This window comes from Mustela putorius, unplaced genomic scaffold (assembly GCF_011764305.1).
Source record: "Mustela putorius furo isolate JIRA1106 unplaced genomic scaffold, ASM1176430v1.1 tig00004007_pilon_pilon_pilon, whole genome shotgun sequence".
NCBI lineage: Eukaryota > Metazoa > Chordata > Mammalia > Carnivora > Mustelidae > Mustela > Mustela putorius.
Window position 1 is genome coordinate 12,689,124 of NW_025422145.1, and position 25,907 is coordinate 12,715,030.

Genomic DNA, 25,907 nt, shown 5'->3' on the forward strand with positions numbered 1-25,907 from the left:
GCAGTCAGGAGGGCAAGGAACATGAGGGCAGAGTGCTGAGGAAGAGGAGCTGCATAGTGGACCGAGCTCTAGGATATACAGAGGGTCCCCTTGAGTCTGCGGCTGAGGACTCCATACCCGTGTGAAACAAACTATGCAAGAAGCCCAGGGCAGGAATTCCTGGAAAGAGGCAGAGGGGAAAGATCCCCAGAGCTCACACAGGGATGGTCCTACTTTGTGTTCCCACAAGCCACCATGGTAAAGCTTCCTAATTCAGAGCGTGTCAGGCAGAATCCTCAGAAGGGCATCGCCCCTAATAATGGGGCCAAATTACCTACAAACCGAAGACAGCTCTGGACCCACCCTAATGCTGCTCAGAAGCAAGCCTCTAAAGGATCGGCTGATGCCAAGGAACTTAACTGTGTGCCAGACCCAGACTGACACTATTTGAAGGAATATAACAAAACCCAGCAACCAACAACATAAACTCACCATGTCCAGGATTCGATAAGGAAATGCCAGGTCTATAAGAGTCCAGCCAGGAGACAGAAACCACATGGTATTTTAAACAAGGGAAGTTTAGAATGAAGAATTATTAACTATTTATAAGAAGTTAACTGAAAGGAAACAAAAGAAACACTACAGAATACCTAATGGTAAAGGGGGGTATCCAAGGGAAGGATTCACACCTGGGAGGTGGGTGGTCACAGCTCACTGGATGGTGTAAAGTTCACTGGGCTGCCCTAGGCCAAACCTGGAGATGACCGACAACTACCTATGTGGGCACCAATAAAATGAGCTGGGAGGCTGTGGGCAAAGGTGCTGATGAACTCATCGGAAAGCCACTAGAAGGCCAGACGAGGTCCCATAGAACTTGCCTGGCAGTGCCTGCCCCCTTCCAGACATACAGAGAGTAACAGGGCTGGCACCACAGGGGTGCTGCTAAATTTGCAGCCAGGAAACTACCCGAAAAGATGCCAAAGAAACTTACTGGAGTGAGCTCCCATGCGTCCTGTGTGCCAGCCTGTGTCAAGAACAGAAATAAGCAGAACACACAGAACTGGGAAGAGAGGCCCCTTCTCCAACAACTGCATCGGTGAGTTTAGCGTCAGGCTAGCTAATAAGGGAGAAACATTCTAGCATCACAAGCAAGCAATGAAGTATGAACTAATAACTGCTACACCAGGCATGTGAAAGAGAAGGAAACATGACCTATGACCCTAAGAAAGACCAGCCGTTAGAAACTGACCTTGCAAAGGCAGACATATGAGAACTAGCACAGAAGGATGATGAATACTGTAAAAATGCTTCATATATTTAAGAAAGTAGAGGGAAACATGTGATGATGGAGAGGAAAACAGAAGCTATAAAAAGATCCAAATGGGTTTTCTAGAGATGGTAAGAGTTGTATCTGAAATGAAAAAACATTGATATGGGATTCACATCAGATCAACAATGTAAAAGAAAAGATCAAAGAGGGGGCGCCTGGGTGGCTCAGTTGGTTAAGCTACTGCCTTCAGCTCAGGTCATGATCCTGGAGTTCTGGGATCGAGTCCCACATCACACTCCCTACTCGGCAGGGAGCCTGCTTCTCCCGCTGACCTCTCTCCTCTCATGATCTCTCTCTCTTTCTCAAATAAATAAATAGAATCATTTAAAAAGAAAAAAAAAAAAGAAAAGCTCAAAAGAATTTAAAGACATAGCAATTGATATGACTCAAAATAAAGTACACACACACACACATAAATAAAGCATACAGGTAAACAAGAAACACCAAACACTACCAAGCAGACCAATGTGCATAAACTAAATCCCAGAAATAGAAAAGCAAAAAGGAGACAAAAACACTATCTGAAGAAATAAAGCAGAATTTCCCAAATGATCACGACTATAAACTTACAGATCCAAGAAGCTCAGTAAAACCCAAGGAGCATAAACCTGATGAGACTACCAGCAAGGTACATCATAATCAAGTTGTTAAAAACCAATGTCAAAGAAAAAAATCTTTAAAGAAGCTGGGTTTTGATCAGGGAAGTACAAATAAAAACCATAATGAGATACCACCTCACACCAGTCAGAATGGCTAAAATTAACAAGTCAGGAAATGACAGATGCTGGTGAGGATGCAGAGAAAGGGGAACCCTCCTACATTGCTGGTGCAACTAATCTGGAAAACAGCATGGCAGTTTCTCAAAAAGTTGAAAACAGAGCTACCCTGAGACCCAGCAATCACACTACTGGGTATTTACCCTAAAGATACAAAGATAGTGACCCAAAGGGTCTGAATGTTTATAGCAGCAACGTCCACAATAGCCAAACTATGGAGAGAACCTAGATGTCCATCAACCGATGAATGGATAAAGAAGATGTGGTATATATATACAATGGAATACTATGCAGCCATCAAAAGAAAGGAAATCTTGCCATTTGTGACAATGTAGATGGAACCAGAGGGTATTATGCTTAGCAAAATAAGAATCGGAGAAAGATAACTACGATACGATCTCCCTGATATGAGGAAGTCGGGAAGAAACATGGGGCGTTTGAGGGGTAGAAAAAAAATAAATGAAACAAGATGGGATCAGGAGGGAGACAAACCATAAGAGACTCTTTTTTTTTTTTTTTTAAAGATTTTATTTATTTATTTGACAGAGAACGATCACAAGTAGGCAGAGAGGCAGACAGAGAGAGAGAGGAGGAAGCAGGCTCCCTGCTGAGCAGAGAGCCCGATGCGGGACTCCATCCCAGCACCCTGAGATCATGACCTGAGCCGAAGGCAGCGGCTTAACCCACTGAGCCACCCAGGCGCCCCCATAAGAGACTCTTAATCTCACAAAAAAAACTGAGGGTTGCGGCAGGGAGGAGGTTAGGGAGAGGGTGGTTGGGTTATGGACATTGGGGAGGGTATGTGCTATGGTGAGTGCTGTGAAGTGTGTAAACCTGGTGATTCACAGACCTGTACCCCTGGGGCTAATAATACATTATATGTTAATAAAATTTTTTTAAATATATATTTTTTATTATATATATATATATATAAAATATGTATATATATCCATATTTATATGTATTTATAATATATATTTATATATTTATAAATAAATATTTATATATATAAATATGTATACATACATACATACATACATACATACATATATATATATACGGGCTTTGAAAGAGCACATTATGTACGGATCCAGCCTTGGATCCTGCTGTGCAGCTCTGCGACTACTGCTCGCTGCTGCCAAAATGTCACTGGAGCCTTCAGCAGACAGGGAATCTAGCAGATGAGGTGGTGGACATCATGAAAGTCTAGAAGGTGTTGGAAAGACATCAGAAGCTGAGTTAGACAACTGTGCAGAAAGGCTGCAGGTAGGAGCATCCCAATTTGAAACAAGTGCTGACAAGCTGAAGAGAAAATATTGGTGGAACAACTGCCAGATGTGGACAACAGGGACTGTCGCTGTGGCAGCAGCCATCTTCATCATCACCACCATCGTGTGGAATGCTCCCCCCTGAGAAGAACCAATGAAATTCCAGCCTGCTGTTCAAGAACCCTCTTTAAGACGCTTGACTTAACCTGCTGTATCTCGAGCACACCACTGTTCTTCCTGAAGTGATTGTTTTCTGTTGTTACTGTAAAGTTTAATTTCTAGGAAGCATGCCTTTGTTTTCATAAGCACTCCAAAGTTGAAGTGCGGCTGCCTGGCCCACACCTGGCCCGGCGCCTTCACAGACTGTCAAGTGGCTGATGGAGAACATCTCTTAAGTTACAGAGTGTCATTACCTAGAAGTAATGTTGTCTCATTAACTGCCATTACTTCCAGTCAATGGAATTTGTTCCAAGTTAGCTCTCCCAGTCATACGACATTTTCAGAACCATATTCTAAACCTTCAGGTAGGGGCGACTGGGTGGCTCAGCGGGTTAAGCCTCTGCCTTTGGCTCAGGTCATGATCTCAGGGTCCTGGGATCCAGTCCCGTATCCGGTTCTTTGCTCAGCGGGGAGCCTGCTTCCTCCTCTCTCTCTGCCTGCCTCTCTGCCTCCTTGTGATCTGTCTGTCAAATAAATAAAAATCTTTAAAAAAACAAAACAAAACATCTTTATAGAAGTATGGCTGTGACCAAGGTTTCTATTTTGCCAAAAAGTTAAATGCCAGTACAGTGTTGTTAAGTCTGTTCCTAACAGATAAATTTTTTTTAAAGCGACAAATGGAACTTAAGGTGCCCTTTAGAATTAAAATTATATTGTATGTGTGGGGCGCCTGGGTGGCTCAGTGGGTTAAGCCGCTGCCTTTGGCTCAGGTCATGATCTCAGGGTCCTGGGATCGAGTCCCGCATCGGACTCTCTGCTCAACAGGGAGCCTGTTTCCCTCTCTCTCTCACTCTGCCTGTCTCTCCATCTACTTGTGATCTCTGTCTGTCAAATAAATAAATAAAATCTTTATAAAAAAAATTATATTGTATGTGAACCTACTTCCTAACAGGACTTTTTTGCCTTTGGAATGCTGCAGGTGGTCCAGCTCCCCTTCTGAGTCCATATTTCTCCCAGGGGTAAGAGAAGGTTTAAGCTAGACTGCGACCATCTCATATGTAGAGACTGAGCTCTACGCAACAGTTTGGATAGCTGCGGACTCCAGTAGATTTATAATAATTATGTGAACAACAATTTTGTAGCCTTCAAGTAAGACCATCTGTGAACTGGTCTATCTGTGAACTGGCTCAGTCCCCAGAGACAATAGCTTTTTGGAGTATGTTTCCTATTTTTTTTTATGCCCCAATTTTATTTACAAATACACCGAGTATACCGAATTCTAGTTTGATCAATTTTTCAAAAAAACTGCACCTCTTAAAATGCTCCTTTTCACATACATTTAATGGATTAATGAAAACACCCTTATTTTTTTCTATTCAAAAAAATAAAGGGCAGCAGGGATGCCTGGGTTTCTCAGTTGGTTAAGCATCTGCCTTTAGCTGCCTTCAGCTCATGATCCCAGAATCCTGGGACTGAGTCCCACACACTGGGCTCTCCGCTCAGTGGGGAGCCTGCTTCTCCCTCAGCCTGCCACTCCCCTCTTGTGCGCTCTGACAAATAAAAATCCCCCCCCCAAAAGAAAAGGTGCACCAAGTCCAGATCCTAAGTACAAAGTCATCATAATTGTAACTGCCACTTGTTTTCCAGTGAAATGGCAAGTTCTTCCCAGGTCCTCCTTATAGTGTCTCCCATAAACCACAGAGGTTGTGAACCTCCAAACACTCTGTCCCAACACAGCGCTGTTGGAAGTTCTGTGGTCTCTAAGACAGTAGAAATGTTTGTTTCCTATTTTTATCCTATTCTACTTCCTTAATATGTCTTCTAAATTATGCTTTCAATTAGGCATTAGTCAGGGGTAGGTGACTCTTTTCACAGAAGACAGCTAACCAGAGACACTTTCTTCGAGGTCACAGACTATCTGCACAAGATGCTGCTTTGGAAATAGCTTTGTCATCTGACAGACTTGTGTGAGACTTTCATCACCAGGGTATGCGACTTATAGATGGGAACTCAAGTAGGAATGAACACAGGCAAGGAGGCCCTACGGGAGAAATACAGCGACAGCACCCTTCTGGCACACTGTTACTGGAGGATTCTCACACTCTTGATCGGACGCTAGCATGTGACTTACAAAGCAACAACAGTTCGGGTGCACCAGGACATGGGGCTCAGTTTAATAAGAGTTTCCCCGACATCACTGAAACGATATAATGTTGAAGACATGCCCTGCAGGGTGCCCAGCTGTGAGAAGGAAGCAGAGGTCAATGTCAGGCCATTAGCCCACCCTTGGCTCGGGGGCTCTGAGTGGGGTCTGGCTCTGAAACCTTGGTGCTCCCTCTTTGGCTGATGCCCAGTCGGTCCCATGTAAGCCGCTGGCTCCTGCATTAACCCAGGGGTACCTCGTTTCCATCTATGCATTCAGCGAGGAACTTGCCCACTGTAATGAACTGAACAAAGTGTTATAAACATGAAAAAAAGCACATTATGGATAGATAAATAAAGGTAAGAACCACAAGTAATTTCTGCTCTAAGCTGGAGGACAATGGAATCTATAAAACACTAAAAGAAAAGGAAGAAAAGGTGTCACCAGGAATTCTTTTAATCTATCAAAAATATCTTTCAAAAATAAAAGCATCAAACTGTCATTTTCCAGTCTGGCATGTGAGGTATTTGGAAGCGGTCACTACTGTCCTTCCAACAAAAGAGCTAAACAAATTGAAAAACAATTCATTTTAGATCCATCAGAGAACTGAAGTAATAGGATAAAATACTACCCGAACAATCAGAGGAACAGGCAAATACAGAAAATTACAACTTACTGGAGCAGATGCCTGGGGCAGAAACAGGGCAGGAAAAAGCAAAGTATAACTGATAAATCACTAGAGGTTCAATGTGGACAGGTTCAAATTAATAAACTTAGGGAAGGCCCATTAGGGGGACCCAGGTACTTCTGTGAGTTTTACCTGCCAGGTTATCACAGTGAAGGTCAGAGAACAAAACCCCTCAGGCTTCAGGCAGGGGAAGAAGAAAACAAGCCACTTAGAGATACATCCAGAACGTTCTGTTCTTTAAGAAGGCATGTCCTCGGGGGAAATTGTTTTACCAGAGCCTAGCTTACTGGGATTTGCCAGAACCTGCCTGACCTAAGGAAAGGAAAATATCCTACTCCAGTCCCCTCTGCCTTCCAGTTTCACCTAAGAGGGGCAAAACCCCAAACCCAAAGCACTTGTGAAGGTCACAGGCCAGGGGCACATGGTCCCTAAAAGACTGAGACCTAACCACAGAACTAGAGATCACTTTTTTTTTTTTTTTAAAGATTTTAGTTTAAAGTCATCTCTACACCCAACATAGGGCTTGAACCTATAGCTCTGAGATCGAGTCATAGGTTTCACGGAGCCAGCCAAGCATGCCTACAGATCACTTCTAACATCAAGAGGGCTCCTGTCTAATAACCAGGGCACACAACTACAGAACTGCACCTCTCAGACCTTACATAAGAAATCTTTAGTGAAACGCAAGGACAAAGAGACAAAAACAAGGACACCAGAGTAAATTTTAGCTCTGACACCTACTGATACAGCAAACAGGAAACACAGCCGAACTCCTAGCTAGGTCAACATAAAACCTCACATGAGGGCATACACATCTCAAGTCCCCTTTTACCCACTATATCACATCTAGCTATCAAAAAATCCCAAAGCATACTAAAATAACGAACAGATTTGAAGACACTGAGCAAGCAGAGAACCCCACTCAGGTATGGCAGAGATGCTAGAATTACTTCACAAGGAATTTAAAGCAACTATCACTAATATGCTAGAACTCTAATGGCAAAAGTGGCCAATATGCAAAGAGAGGTAATGTATGCAGGGCGATGGACATTCCAAGGAAGAATCCAAAGGAAATGCTGGCAACAACAATAAAAACTGTAGCAGAAATGAACGCTTCGATGGACTCATCAATACACTAGACACAGCCAAGGAAAGAATCAATGAGCTGGAAGAAATACAAATACAACTTTCAAAACTGAAATGCAAAAAGAAAAAGGATACGACAGAGTATCTAAAATAAATGGGACAATTACACAAACATGTAATCGGTCTGCAGTAGAAACAGAAGATGACAAACAGAAAGGAAGAGCAGAAATATGTGACCCAACAATGAGACTTTTCCAAAATTAATAGCAGAGGGCAAACCACAGAAACTCACAGAATACCAAATACACATAAAAATTATAAATATAAAAAAACTGTACCTAGGCAGGCATACCGTATTCAAGCTGCAGAAAAATCAAAGACAAAAAAATCATAAAAGAATGCAGTAGGGGAGAAGTCTCACCTACAGAGGAGCAAGAATAAGCAGTATATTGGCCTTCTAATCAGAAACCATTCAAGCAAGAGAGTGGAAGAAATATTTAAGGCGTTGAAGGAAAAAAATATCTAAAGAGAAAAAAAGACTTTAGAAGATGAACAAAAAGGAATTTGTCACAGGGTAGAGGTACCTACCAAGAAATGTTACAAGATTTTTTGAAAAAATATTTTATATTATAAAAGCCACCCCAACTTTTTAAAGGTTTTATTTATTTGAGAAAGACAGAGATCTTGACAGAGACAGTAAGAGCACGAGCAGGGAGGAGAGGGAGAAGCAGACTCCCACCACCTCCCCCCCAACCCGGAGCAGGGAGCCTGACACAGGGCTCAATCCCAGGACCCTGGGATCATGATCTGAGCCAAAGGCAGGCACCTAACCAAATAAGCCACCCAGGTGCCCCATGTTACAAGACTTCTTGAGAGGGAAACAGACATAAGTTAGAAACAGATCTACACAAAGAAGAGTGTTAGAGAAGGAATAAATGGGGGTTAAATATTTTAAGATTTCATTTATTTACTTAACGCAGAGAGAGAAAGCACACAAGCAGGAGGAGAAGCAAGGGAGAGGCAGAAGCAGGCTCCCCCCTGAGCAGAGAGCCCTGTGCAGGACTTGATCCCAGGACCCTGAGATCATGAGCTAAGCCAAAGGCAGACACCTGACTGAACCACCCAAGCATCCCTATTTTTCTTACTCTTAACTGACCAAATTCATAACAGTTCGCTCAAAATAATAATTTCAACAATGTACACAGTAACTGTAGCTTCAATACAAGTGAAGTAAATGATAGTAATGTCATAAGGGCAGGAGGAAGGAATTGGGGATATTCTGTTATCAGGTAACTGCACTACCCTTGAAATGGCATAACATGACTTGAAAGTGGACTCAGAAGTGGACTTCGATTAGCTGTAAATACATACTGTGAATTTAAGAGCAAACACTTAAAAAGTTTTTTTTCTTTTAAGTACAATTGATAATGCTAAGTCAGAGGAAAAATATAATCTATAAATGTTCAGTTAAAGTCAGAGAAAGCAGAAAGAGTGGAATACAAAATCAAAACCAAATGCAATGGATAAAAAACAGTAACAATTATGGCAATTATTAATCTAACTGTATTCATAAATACTTTAAATGTCAATGGTCTATATGCATATTTTCAGCCCACAAAACTATGAAAAAAATACATGGGGGTTAAAGAACATTCTACTAAAGAATGAATGAGTTAACCAAGAAATTAAAGACAAGGAAATTAAAGAAGAATTTTAAAAATACATGGAAGCAAGTGAAAATGAAAAGACAGCTCACAACCTTTGCGATGCAGCAAAGGCAGTCCTAAGAGGGAAGCATACTGCAATACAGGCCTACCTCAAGAAGCAAAAAAGTCTCAAATATACAACCTAACCTTACTAAAGGTTATTAAAGGTAAACCTTTGGTCCCAGGCTGATACTGAAGGTTTTCTAGCTCTTTCCTAAAGGAGCTAAAAAAGGAACAGCAAATAAAGCCTAAAGCCAGCAAAAGAAGGAAAATAATAAAGATCAGAGCAGAAATAAATGATATAGAAACAAAAAAATACAGTAGAACAGAACAACAAAACTAAGAACTGGTTCTGTGAAAGAATTAAAACTGATAACTCCCTAGCTAGACTTATCAAAAAGAAAAAAGACCCAAATAGATAAAAATCATTAACGAAAGAGAAATCATGACCAACACCATAGAAATACAAGTATAAGAGAATACTACGGGGGTGTCTGGTGGCTGAGTCTGTAAAGCGCCTACCTTTAGCTCAGGTCATGATATTGGGGTCCTGAGATCGAGCCCATCAGGCTCCCTGCTCAGTGGGAAGCCTGTTTCTCTCTCTCCCTCTGCACAAACCCCACTTGTGTTCTCTTTCTCTCAAATAAATCAATAAAATCTTAAAAAAAAAAAAAGAGAGAGAAGAGAATACTATGAAAAATTAGATGCTACCAAATTGGGAAACCTGGAAGCCATGGACAGATTCCTAGAAACTTATAAACTACCAAAACTGAAACAGGAATAAATAGAAAATCTGAACACATAACCAGCAAAGAAATTGAATCAGTGATCAAAAATCTCCCAACAAATGAAAGTCCTGGGCCAGATGGCTTTCCTGGAATCCTACCAGACTTTTTTTTTTTTTTTTTTTTTAATTTAGACTTACTTAGTTGCTTACTTATTTATTTGAGAGAAACCGAGAGATCCCAGGACCATGGGACCATGACCCTAGCTGAGGGCAGACAAAATTTAAAAAGCCACCCACATGCCCCTCTACTCTACATTTAAAGAAGAGTTAAAACAGTCTTCTCAAACTGTTCCAAAAAATACAAATGGGAGGAAAACTTCCAAACTCATTCTACAAAGCCAGTATTACCTTGATTCCAAAACCAAAAACCCTACTACGGGAATTACAGGCCAATAACCCAGATGGACACAGATGCAAAAAAAAATTCAGTAAGATACTAGCAATCAAGTTCAACAGTACATTCAAAGAATTATCCAACACAATCCAGTGGGACTCATTCCTCGGCTGCAGGGGTGGTTTAATATTCACAAATCAATCAATGTGATATACCATATTAACAAAAGAAAGGATAAGAACCACGTGGTCCTGTCAATTGAAGCATAAAAAACATCTGACAGGGGCGCCTGGGTGGCTCAGTGGGTTAAGCCGCTGCCTTCGGCTCAGGTCATGATCTCAGGGTCCTGGATCGAGTCCCGCATCGGGCTCTCTGCTCGGCAGGGAGCCTGCTTCGCTCTCTCTCTCTCTCTGCCTGCCTCTCCATCTACTTGTGATTTCTCTCTGTCAAATGAATAAATAAAATCTTTAAAAAAAAAAAAAAAAACATCTGACAAAACACAGCATCCTTTCAGGATAAAAACCCTCAACAAAGTAGGGGTTAATGGAACATACCTCAACATTTTAAAGGCCATATACAAAAGACCCACAGATTAATATCATCCTCAATGGGGAAAAACTGAGAGCCTTTCCCCTACAGTAAGGAACAAGACAAGGGTGTCCACTATCATCACTAGTATTAAACATAGTACTGGAAGTCTTAGCCTCAATAACCAGACAACAAAGAAAATAAAAGGCATCCAAACTGGCAAGGAAGAAGTCAAACTTTCATGATTTACAGAGTACTCTGGTACTCTGTAGAAAATATTAAAGATGCCCACCAGAAAACTGCTAGAACTGATATATAAATTCAGCAGGATAAAGTCGCAGGATATAAAATCAATGCATATTTCTATACACCGATAACAAAGCAGCAGAAAAAGAAATCAAGAAATCAATACCATTTGCAATTGCACCAAAAATGAGATATCTAGGAATAAATCTAACTAGCTAAGTAAAAGATTTGTACTCAGAAAATTACAGAACAGTTATGAAAGAAACTGAAGAGGACACAAAGAAATGGAAAAACATTTCATGCTCATGGACTGGAAGAACAAACATTGTTTAAATGTCTTTATTACCCAAAGCAACCTTCACATTTAATGCAATCTCCATCAAAATACAACCAGCATATTTCACAGAGCTAGAACAATCCTAAAATTTATATGGAACCACAAAAGACTCTAAATAGCCAAAACAATTCTGAAAAAGAAAAACAAAACTGGCGGCATCATGATTCTGGATTTCAAGCTATTTTACAAAGCTACAGTCATCAAGACAGTATGGTACTGGCACAAAAACAGACACATAGATCAATGGAGCATAAAACCCAGAAATGGACCCACAACTATATGGGCAACTAATCTTCAACAAAGCATCAAAGAACAGCCAATGACAAAAAAGTCTTTTCAACAAATGGTGTTGGCAAAACTGAACAGCAACATGCAGAAGAATGAAACTGGACCACTTACACCATACATAAAAATAAATTCAAAATGAAGGAAAAACCTTAATTCTGAGACAGGAAACCATCAAAATCCTAGAGGAAAACACACGCAGAAACTTACTTACTTTAACCTTGGTTGTAGCAACTTCTTATTAGACACATCACCACAGGCAAGCGAAACAAAAACAAAAAATGAACTATTGGGACTTCATCAAGATAACAGCTTCTACACAGCAAAGGAAACAACAAAACTAAAAGGCAGCCTATGGAATGGGAGAAGATACTTGCACATAAAGAGTATCTGCTAAAGGATTAGTATACAAAAATCTACAAAGAATTTATCTAATTCAACACCCAAAAAACCAATAACCTAGTTGATAAATGGGCAGAAGACATAGAGTTTTCCAAAGAAGATATCCAGATGATTAAAAGACACCTGAAAAGATGCTCAACATCACTCATCATCAGGGAAATAGAAATCAGAACCACAATGAGATACCACTGGTCAGAATGGCTAAAATTAACAACACAGAAAACAACAGGTGCTGGCTAGGATTTGGAGAAGGGGAACTCTCCTGCACTGTTGATGGGAATGCAAACTGTACAGCTATGCTGGAGAACAGCATGGAGGTGCCTTAAAAGGCTAAAAATAGAATTACCCTGGATCTAGCAATTGCACTACAGAGTATGTACCAAAAGGATACAAAAATACAGATCCCAGGGCGCCTGGGTGGCTCAGTGGGTTAAGCCGCTGCCTTCGGCTCAGGTCATGATCTCAGGGTCCTGGGATTGAGTCCCACGTCGGGCTCTCTGCTCAGCAGGGTGCCTGCTTCCTCCTCTCTCTCTGCCTGCCTCTCTGCCTACTTGTGATCTCTGTCAAATAAATAAAATCTTTAAAAAAAAAAAATACAGATCCCAACGCCCCAATGTTTATGGAAGATTATCAATAATAGCCAGACAATGGTGAGAGTCCAAATGTCTACCAACAGATAAGTGGATAAAAAAGATGTGGTCTATATGTACAATGGACTATTACCCAACCAACAAAAGATGGAATCTTGCCATTTATAACAACATGGATGGAGTCAGAGTGTTTAATGCTAAGTGAATAAGTCAGTCAGAAAAACACAAATACCATATGATCTCATGTGTATTGGATTTAAGAAAGAGATGAACATAAAGGAAAGGGAAAAAGAAAAACTGGAGAGAGGAAATAAGCCATAAGGTATTCTTTTTTTTTTTTAAGATTTTATTTTTATTTGACAGAGAGAGATCACGAGTAGGCAAAAGGCAGGCAGAGAGAACAGGCAAAGCAGGGGCTCCCTGCTGAGCAGAGAGCCCGATGTGGGGCTCGATCCCAGGACCCTGGGATCATGACCTGAGCCAAAGGCAGAGGCTTTACCCACTGAGCCACTCAGGCACCCCACTATAAGGTACTCTTAATGACAGAGAACAAACTGAGGGTTGATGGAGGGAGGTAAGAGAGATGGACTAGAAGGGTTGATGCCTAAAGAAGGCACCTGTTATGATGAGCCCCAGATGTTGTACCTAAGTGAGGAATCATTGAATTCTACTCCTGAAACCAGTATTGCATTGTATGTAAATTACCTACAATTTAAATAAAAAGTAATTAATTAATTAATGAAAAAGTCAATAGTCTAAATCCACCACTTAAAAGACAGAGGCTGTCAAGGGCACCTGACTGGCCCAGTTGGAAAAGCATGCAACTGTTGATCTCAGGATTGGTTATAAATTGAGCCCCACAATGGGCACAGAGATTATTTAAATAAAAAAATAACTTTTTCAAAAAGACAGTTAGAGTTCATCAAAACACACTACTCAATTAAATATATGATGTCTTCAAGAAGCCCACTTTATTTATTTTATTTTTTAAGAAAGAGAGAGAGAGGGGCGCCTGGGTGGCTCAGTGGTTTTGGCTGCTGCCTTCGGCTCGGGTCATGATCTCAGGGTCCTGGGATCGAGCCCCGCATCGGGCTCCCTGCTCCGCAGGAAGCCTGCTTCCCTCTCTCTCTCTCTCTCTGCCTGCCTCTCTGGGTGGAGAAGCAATGAAGGAGGGAGACAGAATCCAAAGCAAGCTTCAGGCTCAGCACAGAGCCTGACATGGGGCCAGAGCTCACAACCAAAATCATGATTCAGATGCCTAATCAACTGAGCCACACAGTTGGACCACTGCTATTTGAGCAAGAACCCACAAATGGCAGATCCAGAGAGACCCACTCCTTCCTCCTCTGGGAGGAGTGGTGCAGGAGCGCACTGCAGGGATCTGCTGGGTTTGGAGACTCCAAATGGGGCTGTGTGCCAGAGAGATAAATGCTTGGTAACAGGCTGGATGAGCTCGAAGTGCGGCCAGAGACCAGAGAGACAGGAGTGATTAGATGGTTTTCTCTGAAGGCACATTGAGAAATGGGGCCCTGAGCTCTCAGCAACTATGGGGCTGGAAATTGGGAGGCCATCTTCATTCCCGTCCGTCCTCCAAAGCTGAACAGAAAGTGTTCAGGGAACAAAAGCTACCAAGAGCAAACCCGAACAGATTACTTAGCCTGGCCCTTTGTAAGAGTGGTGCAATTCCACCTCGGGCAAAGACATTTGAGAATCACTGCAACAGGCCCCTCTCCCAGAAGATGAGCAAGAACATCCAGCCAAGACCGAGTTTACCCATCAATGAGAACTGCAGAACTCCAGAGCTAGGGGAAAGCAACACATAGACTTCATGGCTTTTTCCCCATGAACATTTAGTCTTTCAAGGTTAAATTTTCTTTCTTATTCTGTATTTTTAAATTTGTCCTCTTTCCTATTTTAACATTTTTAAACTATTTTACCTTATCAATGTCCATTTAAAAATCTTTTAAAATTTTCATTTTTATAGTCATATTTTATCCCTTTATTGTATTTAACCTTATTTTTTGTAAACATATCAGGCTATTTTTCTTTAAAATTTTGGGATACAATTTCTTTTTTTTTTTTTAATGATTTTATTATTTATTTATTTATTTATTTATTTGACAGAGAGAAATCACAAGCAGATGGAGAGGCAGGCAGAGAGAGAGGAAGGCAGAGAGAGAGGAAGGGAAGCAGGCTCCCTGCTGAGCAGAGAGCCCGATGCGGGACTCGATCCCAGGATCCTGAGATTATGACCTGAGCCGAAGGCAGCGGTTTAACCCACTGAGCCACCCAGGCGCCCCGTACAATTTCTTCTAATAGATCAAAATATACCCTAAATCTAGCGCATGGTTTGTTCTAATCTCCAGCCTAATCACATTCTTTCCTCCTTTTTTCTCTTTTTTCAACCTTATTATTTATTTATTTATTATTTATTTGATAGAGATTACAAGCAGGCAGAGAGGCAGAGAAAAAGAGAAAGAAAGCAGGCTCCCCACTGAGCAGAGAGCTCGATGTGGGGCTCGATCCCAGGACCCTGGGATCATGACCCGAGCCGAAGGCAGAGGCTTTAACCCACTGAGCCACCCAGGCGCCCCTTTTTTCAACCTTCTAATCAATTCCTTTTTTTTTTTTTTAGGGGCACCTGAGGGGCTCAGCCATTAAGTGTCTGCCTTCAGCTTGGGTGATGATCCCAGGGTCTTGGGATCAAGCCCCACATTGGGCTTCCCTGCTCAGTGGGAAGCCTGACTTTCCCTCTCCCACTCCCCCTGCTTGTGGGGAGGGCCCACAAGCCCACATGAAGATAGGAGGCCCTCTCTCGCTGTGTCTCTGTCAAATAAAATCTTTTTAAAAAAAGTTATCTTTTTAAATTTTCATCATTTCAGTCATATTCCATCCCTTCATCGTGTTTATCCTTTATCCTTATTTTTGTATATATATAAGCTTTTCTTTCTTTAAAAATACACCCAAAATCAAGTAATCAAGTGTGTGGCTCTGTTCACCATATACGTAAATATACATACATATATATATGTGTATATATATGGGTTTTTTTTCTCCCCCTCCCACTTCTCCCCCCAGTTTCAGGTCTCTAATGATTTGGTTAGTGTGTATTTTTCTGGGGTCATTGCTACCCTTTTAGTATTTTGTTCTCTCATTCTTTTTTTTTTAAATTTTTTTAAAAAAGATTTTATTTATTTATTTGACAGAGATCACAAGTAGACAAAGAGGCAGGCAGAAAGAGGGGAGGAAACAGGCTGCCTGTGGAGCAGAGAGCCCAATGTGGGGCTTGATCCCAGGACCCTGGGATTATGACCTCAGCCAAAGGCAGAAGCTTTAACCAACTGAGCCACCCAGGTCCCCCTCATTCATTTATTTTTATCTGAATAAAATGACAAGCAGAAAAACTTATCACAAAAAAAAAAAAAAGAAAGAAAGAAAAAGAGGCAGTACAGACGGCTAGAGACCTAATCAATATAGACATTAGTAATACATCAGAACTCAAGTTCAGAATGACAATTATCAAGGCGCTAGCTGGGCTTGAAAAAAAGCATGGAAAATATCAGAGAATCCCTTTCTGGAAAAATAAAATCCCTTTCTGGAGAAATAAAAGAACTAAAATCTAACCAAGTTGAAATTTTTAAAAAGCTATGAATGAGGTGCAATAAAAAATGCAGGCTCTTGGGGCACCTGGGTGGCTCAGTGGGTTAAGTGTCTGCCTTCGGCTCAAGCCACGATCCCAGGGTCCTGGGATCGAGCCCTGCATCAGGCTCTCTGCTTGGCAGGGAGCCTGCTTCCTCCTCTCTATCTGCCTGCCTCTCTGCCTACTCATGATCTGTCAAATAAATAAATAAAATCTTTTTTTAAAAATGGAGGCTCTAATTTCTAGGATAAATGAGGCAGAAGAGAGAATCAGTGACATAGAAGAACAAATGGTGGGAGAATAAAAAAGCTGAGCAAAAAAGAAAGACAAACAACTACTGGACCACAAGAGGAGAATTCGAGAGGTAAGTGATACCATAAGATGAAACAATATTAGAATAATTGGGATCCCAGAAGAAGAGAGAGAGAGGGGGGCAGAAGGTATATTGGAGCAAATTACAGAAGAGAATGTCCCTAATTTGGAAACGTGAACAAGCCTCAAAATCCAGGAGGCACAGAGAATCCCCCTCAAAAACAATAAAAATAGGTCCACAACCTGTCATCTAATAGTAAAACTTACAAGTCTCAGTGACAAAGAAAATCCTGAAAGTAGCTCAGGACAAGAGGTCTGTAACACAAAACCATAGAAATATTAGCTTGGCAGCAGACCTATCCACAGAGACCTGGCAGGCCAGAAAGGACTGCCATGATACATTCAGAGCACTAAAAGAGAAAAATATGCAGCCAAGAATACTATATCCAGCTAGGTTGTCACTGAAAATAGAAAGAAAGATAAAAAGCTTCCAGGATGAACAAAAACTAAAAGACTTTGGAAACACCAAACTAGTCCTACAAGAAATATTGAAAGGGGTCCTCTAAGCAAAGAGAGAGCTAAAAATAATATAACAGAAAGGAACAGAGACAATATACAGTAACAGTCACCTTATGGGCAATACATGGCACTCAATTCATATTTTTGAACAGTTACCCTGAATGTAAATGGGCTAAATGCCCCAATCAAGAGACACGGAATATTGGAATGGATAAAAAAACAAGACCCATCGATATGCTGTTTGCAAGAGATTCATTGTAGACCCCAAAACACCTCCAGATTTAAAGTGAGGGGGTGGAAAACAATTTACCATGCCAACGGACATCAAAAGAAAGCTGGGGTGGCAATCCTTATATTCTTTCTTGGAAAGAATTAACAAGACTGATAAACCCCTGGCCAGACTTATCAATAAGAAAAGAGAAAGGACCCAAATTAATAAAATCATGATTGAAAGAGGAGAGATCACAACCAACACCAAAAAGATACAAAAAATTATAAGAACCTAATATGAGCAACTATACACCAGCAAATCTGACAATCTGGAAGAAATGGACGCTTTCCTAGAGACATATAAACTACCAAAACTGAACCAGGAAGAAACAGAAAACCTGAACAGACCTATAACCAGTAAGGGGACTGAGGCAGTCATCAAAAATCCCCCAACAAACAAGAGCCCAGGGCCAGACAGCTTCCCAGGGGAATTCTACCAAACATTTAAAGAAGAACAGTTCTTCTTTAAATGGAACTGTTCCAAAAAATAAAAATGGAAGGAAAACTTCCAAACTCATTTTATGAGGCCAGCATTACCTTGATCCCAAAACCAAAGACCCCATCAAAAAGCAGAATTACAGACCAATATCCTTGATGAACACAGATACAAAAATTCTCACCAAAACACTAGCCAATAGGATCCAACAGTACATTAAAAGAATTATTCACCACGACCAAGTGAGATTTATTCCTGGGCTGCAAGGTTGGTTCAATATCCGCAAATCAATCGATGTGATACAATACATTTATAAAATAAAGAACAAGAACCATATGATACTCTCAATGGATGCTGCAAAAGCATTTGACAAAATACAGCATCCTTTCTTTTTTTTTTTTTTAAGATTTTATTTATTTATCAGAGGGGGGGGGAGAGCAAGCACAGGCAGACAGAATGGTAGGTAGAGGCAGAGGGAGAAGCAGGCTCCCTGCTGAGCAAGGAGCCTGATGTGGGACTCGATCCCAGGACACTGGGATCATGACCTGAGCCGAAGGCAGCTGCTTAACCAACTGAGACACCCAGGTGTCCCTTTTTTTTTTTTTTTTTTTTTTAAATACAGCATCCTTTCTTGATCAAAACTCTTCACAGTGTAGGGATAGAGGGTACATACCTCAATATCATCAAAGCCATCTATAAAAAACCCACCGCGAATATCATTCTCAATGGGGAAAAACTGAGAGCTTTTCCCCTAGGGTCAGGAACATGGCAGTGATGTCCATTATCACCACGGCTATTCAACATAGTACTAGAAGTCCAAGCCTCAGCAATCAGAAAACAAAAAGAAAAGGCATTCAAATTGGCAAAGAAGTCGTCAAACTCTCACTCTTTGCAGATGATATGATACTTTATGTGGAAAACCCAAAAGACTCTACTCCAGAACTGCTAGAACTCACAAAAGAATTCAGTGAAGTGTCAGGATATAAAATCAACGCACAGAAATCAGTTGCATTTCCAAACACCAACAGCAAGACAGAAGAAAGAGAAATTAAGTAGTAGATCCCATTTACAATTGCACCCAAAACTGTAAGATACCTAGGAATAAACCTAACCAAAGAATCTCTACTCAGAAAACTATAAAGTACTCATGAAACAAACTGAGGAAGACACACAAAGAAATGGAAAAACGTTCCATGCTCATGGATTGGAAGAACAAATATTGTGAAAATGTCTATGCTACCTAAAGCAATCTAAACATTTAACACAATCCCTATCAAAAACATCATTTTTTCCAAAGAAACAGAGTAAATAATCCTAAAATTTATATGGAATCAGGAACCCCAAATAGCCAGAGGAATGTTGAAAAAGAAAACCAAAGTTGGCGGCATCACAATCCCAGACTTCAAGCTCTATTACAAGCTGTAATCATCAAGACAGTGTGATACCAGCACAAAAACAGACACACAGTTCCATGGAACAGAATAGAGAGTCCAGAAATGGACCCTCAACTCTATGGTCAACTGATCTTTGACAAAGCAGGAAAGACTGCCCAATGGAAAAAGACAGTTTCTTCAGCAAATGATGTTGGGAAAATTGGGACAACCACGTGCAGAAGAATGAAGCGGGACCATTTCCTTACATCACACAGAAAAATAGACTCAAAATGGATGAAAGACCTCAATTTGAGACAGGAATCCATCCAAATCCTTGAGAAGAACACAGGCAGCAACCTTTTCCACCCCAGCCGCAGCAACTTCTTCTCAGAAATATCACCAAAGGCAAGGGAAGCAAGGGCAAAAAGGAACTACTGGGACTTCATCAAGATCAAAAGCTTCTGCACAGCAAAGGAAACAGTCAACCAAACCAAAAGACAACAGACAGAATGGGAGAAGATATTTGCAAATGACATATCAGATAAAGGGCCAATATCCAGAATCTATAAAGAACTTATCAAACTCAACACCCAATGAATCATCCAATTAAGAAATGGGCGGAAGACATGAACAGACATTTCTGCAAAAAAGACAACCAAATAGCCAACAGACACAAGAAAAACTGCTCAACATCACTCAGCATCAGGGAAATACAAATCAAAAACACAGTGAGATACCACCTCACACCAGTCAGAATGGCTAAAATTAACAAGTCAGGAAACAACAGATGTTGGCAAGGATGCTGAGAAACGGGAGCCCTCCTACACTGTTTTGTTTTTTGGTTTGTTTGCTTTTTAAGATTTTACTTATGTATTTGACAGAGAGAGAGAGAGAGAGATCACAATAGGCAGAGACACAGGCAGAGAGAGAGGGGGAAGCAGGTTCCCTGCTGAGCAGAGAGCCCGATGCGGGGCTTGATCTCAGGACCCTGAGATCATGACCTGAGCTGAAGGCAGAGGCTTAACCCACTGAGCCACCCAGGCACCCCTTCCCTTCTTACACTGTTGGTGGGAACGCAAGCTGGTGCAGCCACTCTGGAAGACAATATGGAGGTTCCTCAAAAAGTTGAAAATAGAGCTACCCTTCAACCCAGCAACTGCACTACTGAGTATTTACCCTAAAGATACAAACATAGTGATCCAAAGGAGCATGTGCACCCGAACTGTTTATAGCAGCAATGTCCACAATAGCCAAACTATGGAAAGAACCTAGATGTCTAGATGTCCATCTACAAATGAATGGATAAAGAAGATGTGGTGTACACACACACACACACACACACACACACACACTGGAATACTATGCAGCCATCAAGCAACCTGAAATCTTGCCATTTGCAACGAAGTGAATGGAACTAGAGGGTATTATACTGAGCGAATAACTCAATCTGAGAAAGACAATTATATGATCTCTCTGAAATGAGGAATTTGAGAGGCAGGGCAGGGGGTTATGGGGGTAGGGAGGGAAAAAATGAAACAAGATGGGACCAGGGAGGGAGATAAGAGACTCTTAATCTCACATGACAAACTGAGGGCTGCTGGTTAGTTGGGGGATAGGGTAGGGTGGCTGGGTTATGGACACTGGGAAAGGTATGTGCTATAGTGAGTGCTGTGAAATGTGCCTAATGATTCAGACCTGTACCCCTGGGGCAAAAAATACATTATATGTTAATTTTTAAAAAGACAATCAACTGAGCCACCCAGGCACCCCGAACCCCACTTCGAATACAGAAATACAGATTAAAAGTAAAAGGATGGACAAATACATACCATGTTAACACTAATCAAAATACAGCTGGAGTAGTTTTATTAATTTCAGACAGAAATTAATTAATGAGGAAGGACACTATATCGTACTTAAAGGGTCTGTCCAATAAGATCTAATGATTTTAAATATCTATACCCCAACATGGGAGCAGCCAATTATATAAACCAATTAGTAACAAAACCAAAGAAACACATCAACAAGAATACAATAATAGAATAATAGGAGAAGACTTTCAGAGCAATGAAAATTAATCAGAGATGTAAAGAGGAGCATTACATAATGACAAAGGAAACAATTCTTCAAGAAAACATAATAATCCTTCATGTGTATGCATCTAACAACAGAGCTTCAAAATACAAGTTGGAAAAACTGACAGAACTTCAAGGACAGATGAAACCACTATAGTTGCAGACTTCACTACCCTTCTATCAGAAAAGGACAGATTAGGGGCGCCTGGGTGGCCTCAGTGGGTTAAAGCCCTGCCTTTGGCTCAGGTCATGATCTCAGGGTCTTGGGATCGAGCCCCACATCGGGCTCTCTGCTCAGCAGGGAGCCTGCTTCCCCCCATGCCCCGCCCCCCTGCCTGCCCCTCTGCCTGCTTGTGATCTCTGTCAAATAAATAAATAAAATCTTTATTTAAAAAAAAAAAAAAAAGGACAGATTCAACAGGCAGAAAAATCAGTGAGAACATAGCTGACCTCAACAATATCATCATTCAAATGCATATAACAGACATGTGGAGACTATTTTATCAAGCAACAGCACAGGCATTCTTCTCAAGCTTACATAGAACATTCCCCAACACAGACCATATTTAGGCCTTATAATGCATCTTGAGAAATTTAAAAGAATAAAAATCATGGGGTGTCTACTCTCAGTTCACAATAGAATTAAACTAGAAATCAGCAACAAGAAAAATACCTAGAAAAATCCCCAAATGCTTGGATATTTGAAAATACACTTTCAAATAACACAGAGATCAAAAAAGAAATTTCAAGAGAAATTAAGAAATACTTTGAATTAAATGAAAATGAAAATATAATTTACCAAAATTTGTGAGATGCATGGAAAGCAGTCCCTAGAAGGAAATTTATAGAATTGTATGCATGTATCTGAAAAGAAGACCTATAATCAGTAACCAAAACTTCATCTTCAGGGAAAAAAAGAAGAGCAAATTAATTCTGAAGCAGAAGAAAAACAATAAAAATCAGAGCAGATACCAAGAAAGCGGAAAATACAAAATCAATAGAGAAATTCAAGAAACCAAAATCTGCTTCTATGAAAAGACCAATAGAATTATAAACCTCTAGCCTGGCTAACTAAGAAAACCAGAGGATACATACTCTAATATGCAAAATGAAACAGGGACATGGCTACAGATCTCATGAACATTGAAAGGACAATGAAAGAATATTATGCATAACTCTATGTCCACAAATTTGATAACTTAGAGGAAATGGACCAAATCCTTGAAAGCACAATCTGCCAAAATTCACACAGAAACAGAACCTGAATAGTCCTCTAATGAAAAAATTCTATCAACCATAACTTTCTAAAACAGAAATTATCAGGCCCATTTGGTTCACTGGAGAATTCTAACAGATGTTTAAGAGGAAATTATACCAATTCTCTACAGTTTCTTTCAGAAGACAGGAGTAGAGGGAATACTTCCTAAGTCATTCTGTGAGGTCAGCATTACCTTAATGCCAAAACCAGACAGTCTTTAAAGAAAGGAAAACCAAACTGGTATCTCTCATGAACATATAATAAAAAATTCTCCAGAACATATAAACAACTCAAATCCAATTAATGTATAAAAAGAATTTTACACCACAACCCAGTAGAATTTACTCAAAGTATAAAGGCTTGTTCAACGTTCAATAATCAATTAATATAAATCATCACACGGGCGCAAGGGTGGCTCAGTGAGTTAAAGCCTCTGCCTTCAGCTTGGGTCACGATCTCAGGGTCCTGGGATCGAGCCTCACATCAGGCTCTCTGCTCAGCGGAGAGTCTGCTTCCCCCTCTCTCTGTCTGCCTCTCTCCTTACTTGTGATTTCTGTGTGTCAAATAAACAAATAAAATCTTAAAAAAAAAAAAAAAAAAGCTAAATCATCACATCAACAGGCCAAAGAAAAAAAATGTGACATTTAACAGATGTAAAAAACAAAAACAAAAACAAAAAACCACCATTTCACAAAATTCAACACCTGTTCAATTAAGAAGAGAAGGAAAAAAAAACCTCAGCAAACCAGGAAGAGTGATGAACTTCCTCAACATTACTTCATAAGTGAAGACCTATGAAATACAATCTACGCCACAAAGAGAAGCTGGAGACAAAAGTCTTTGGGAAGGTAAGACATAAAAAACAACTGTGGGGCACACCTGGGTAGCTCAGTCAGTTGAGTGTCTCACTTTTGATTTCAGCTCAGGTCATGATCTGAGTTATGAGATCGAGTCCTCATTGTGGAATCTTCTTGGGTCCTCTCTCCCTCTCCATGTGCCCCTCCCTTCACTCATGCTCTCAACTCTAAATAAATAAATAAATAGAATCTTAAAAAAAAACACACAGCTGTGTATACAGAGGAACTGAAAATAGTCATACAGAGACTCAGGCAAAACAGAGCCTCAGAGAAGACCTTAAACTTTCATCTTGGGCTGATCCCTAAGCTCAGATCAAGTCAACCAAATCAGTGAAAGGACTGCCCACGCACAGACCCAGTCTGCAAGGACATCTGGTAGAGGTGGCTGTTTTTCAAATACATAATTTTCAACAACAACAACAAAAGGTATACAAAGAAATAAAATATGACCTATTCAAAAAATAAATTGGCAAAAGCCATTCCTGAGGAAGCACGAACATCAAACTTACTAGACAAAGACTTTTTTTTTTTAAGTATGTATTTATGTATGTATGTATGTATGTATGTATGTATGTATCTGACAGAGAGAGGGAAAGAGCACAACCAGGGGGAAAAGTAGAGGGAGAGGGAAAAGCAGTCTCCCCACAGAGCAGGGAACCCAATGCAGGGCTCGATCCCAGGACCCCAGGATTATGACCTGAGCCAAAGGCTGATGCTCAACCCATTGAGCCACCGAGGTGCCCCTAAGCAAAGACTTTAGTAAAAGAGCGGTCTTAACTATTCCATTCACAGTAATGTCAAAAAGATTAAAATGCTTGGGAATAAACAACTAAGGAGGCAAAAGACATACACCAAAAAGTACATGTCACTGCAGAAAGGAATTAAAGAAGGTATATATAGATGCAAAGACATTGTTTCTTCATGGACTGGAAGACTTAAGATGCTACTACTACCCAAAGTGACCTACAGATTCATGCAATCCCTACCACAATCTCAATAATCCTTCTTATAGAAACAGAAAACAACTATCTTAAAATTCATATGGAATTCTCAAGGAACCCCTAAAGAGCCAAAAACAATCTTGAAAAAGAAAAATAGGGGCGCCTGGGTGGCTCAGTGGGTTGAGCCTCTGCCTTTGGCTTGGGTCATGATCCCAGAGTCCTGGGATCAAGCCCCACATTGGGCTCTCTGCTTGGTGGGGAGCCTGCTTCTCCCTCTCTCTCTGCCTGCCTCTCTGTCTACTTGTGATATCTCTCTCTCTCTCTCTTTAAATCTAAAAAAAAAAAGAAAGAAAGAAAGAAAGAAAGAAAGAAAGAAAGAAAGGTCTCACACTTCCCAATTGTGAAACTTAGTACAAAGCTACAGTAATCAAAACCGTGTAATACGAGTAATACGAGCCTACAGACATACAGACCAATAGAATAGAAAAGAGAGTCCAGGAGCAACTCCCTGCCTGTGAAGTCAAATTATGTTCTACACTTTATCATAGGTATGTCTGCATAGGAAAAAACAGAGCATATACAAGGTTCAGTACTATCTGTGATTTCGGACACCAAGTAGGGGTCTTGAAATGTATCCCCTACAGATAAGGGAGAACCCATACATACTAGGCAATGGGATCCCTGGCTTCCAGTCCCACACGCAAGGAGCTTGGAAGCTGCCACCCCATTCTAACAAGCAGCAAAAAACTGAGCTGACTAAAAATCAGTTCTTTTTGGATCCATGAGAGAGGAGGACACAGGTCAAACTGCTGCCCACAAAGTTGGAGGGACAAACAGATGAATTCAGGAATCTTAAAACACATATATGACTGAGTGATAGAAGCCAATGTGAAAAGGCCACATGCTATATGATCCAAACTATGTATGTGGAAAAGGCAAAACTATGGAGACACGGTAAAAAGACTGGTGGTTGTTGGTGGTTCAAGGAAGGAGAGATGGATGCACAGGTCGAGAACAGGAGATTTTTAGGGCATTTTTAGGCCCTACATTTTTAGGGCATTCTTAAGTACTCTGTATGAATCTGTAATGATAGAAATTTATCATTATACATTTGACAAAACCCACAGAATGTAAAACTAGAGTGAACCCTAATATAACCTATGGACTTTTCATTCTTTTAAATTTTATTTTTAAGCAATCTCTACACCCAACATAGAGCTCAAATTCACAAAGAGCCCCAAGATGAAAGGTCACACACTCTACCAACTGGACCAGGGAAGCCCTCCTTGGAATTTAATTAATAATAATGCATAAATATTGGCTCATCAACTCTAACAAATGTAGCACACCCACGTGGAATATTAAAATTACAGGAAAATGTGATGGGGGAGAGGAGAGAGGATAATTGGAAACTCTGTGCTTTCAAGTTAATTTTTTATTTTATTTAATTTATTTATTTGACAGACAGAGATTACAAGTAGGCAGAGAGGCAGTCAGAGAGAGGAGGAAGCAGGCTCCCTGCTGAGCAGAGAGCCCGATGCGGGGCTCAATCCCAGAACCCTGGGATCATGACCTGAGCCGA

General features: G+C 40.6%; 1 long non-coding RNA gene across 2 annotated transcripts in view; it reads right to left on the reverse strand.

Moving 5' to 3' along the window:
* LOC106005576 overlaps window positions 1-25,907 on the reverse strand; it is a 46,542-nt gene that overhangs the window by 6,311 nt on the left and 14,324 nt on the right. The gene's annotated exons all lie outside the window — the stretch shown is intronic.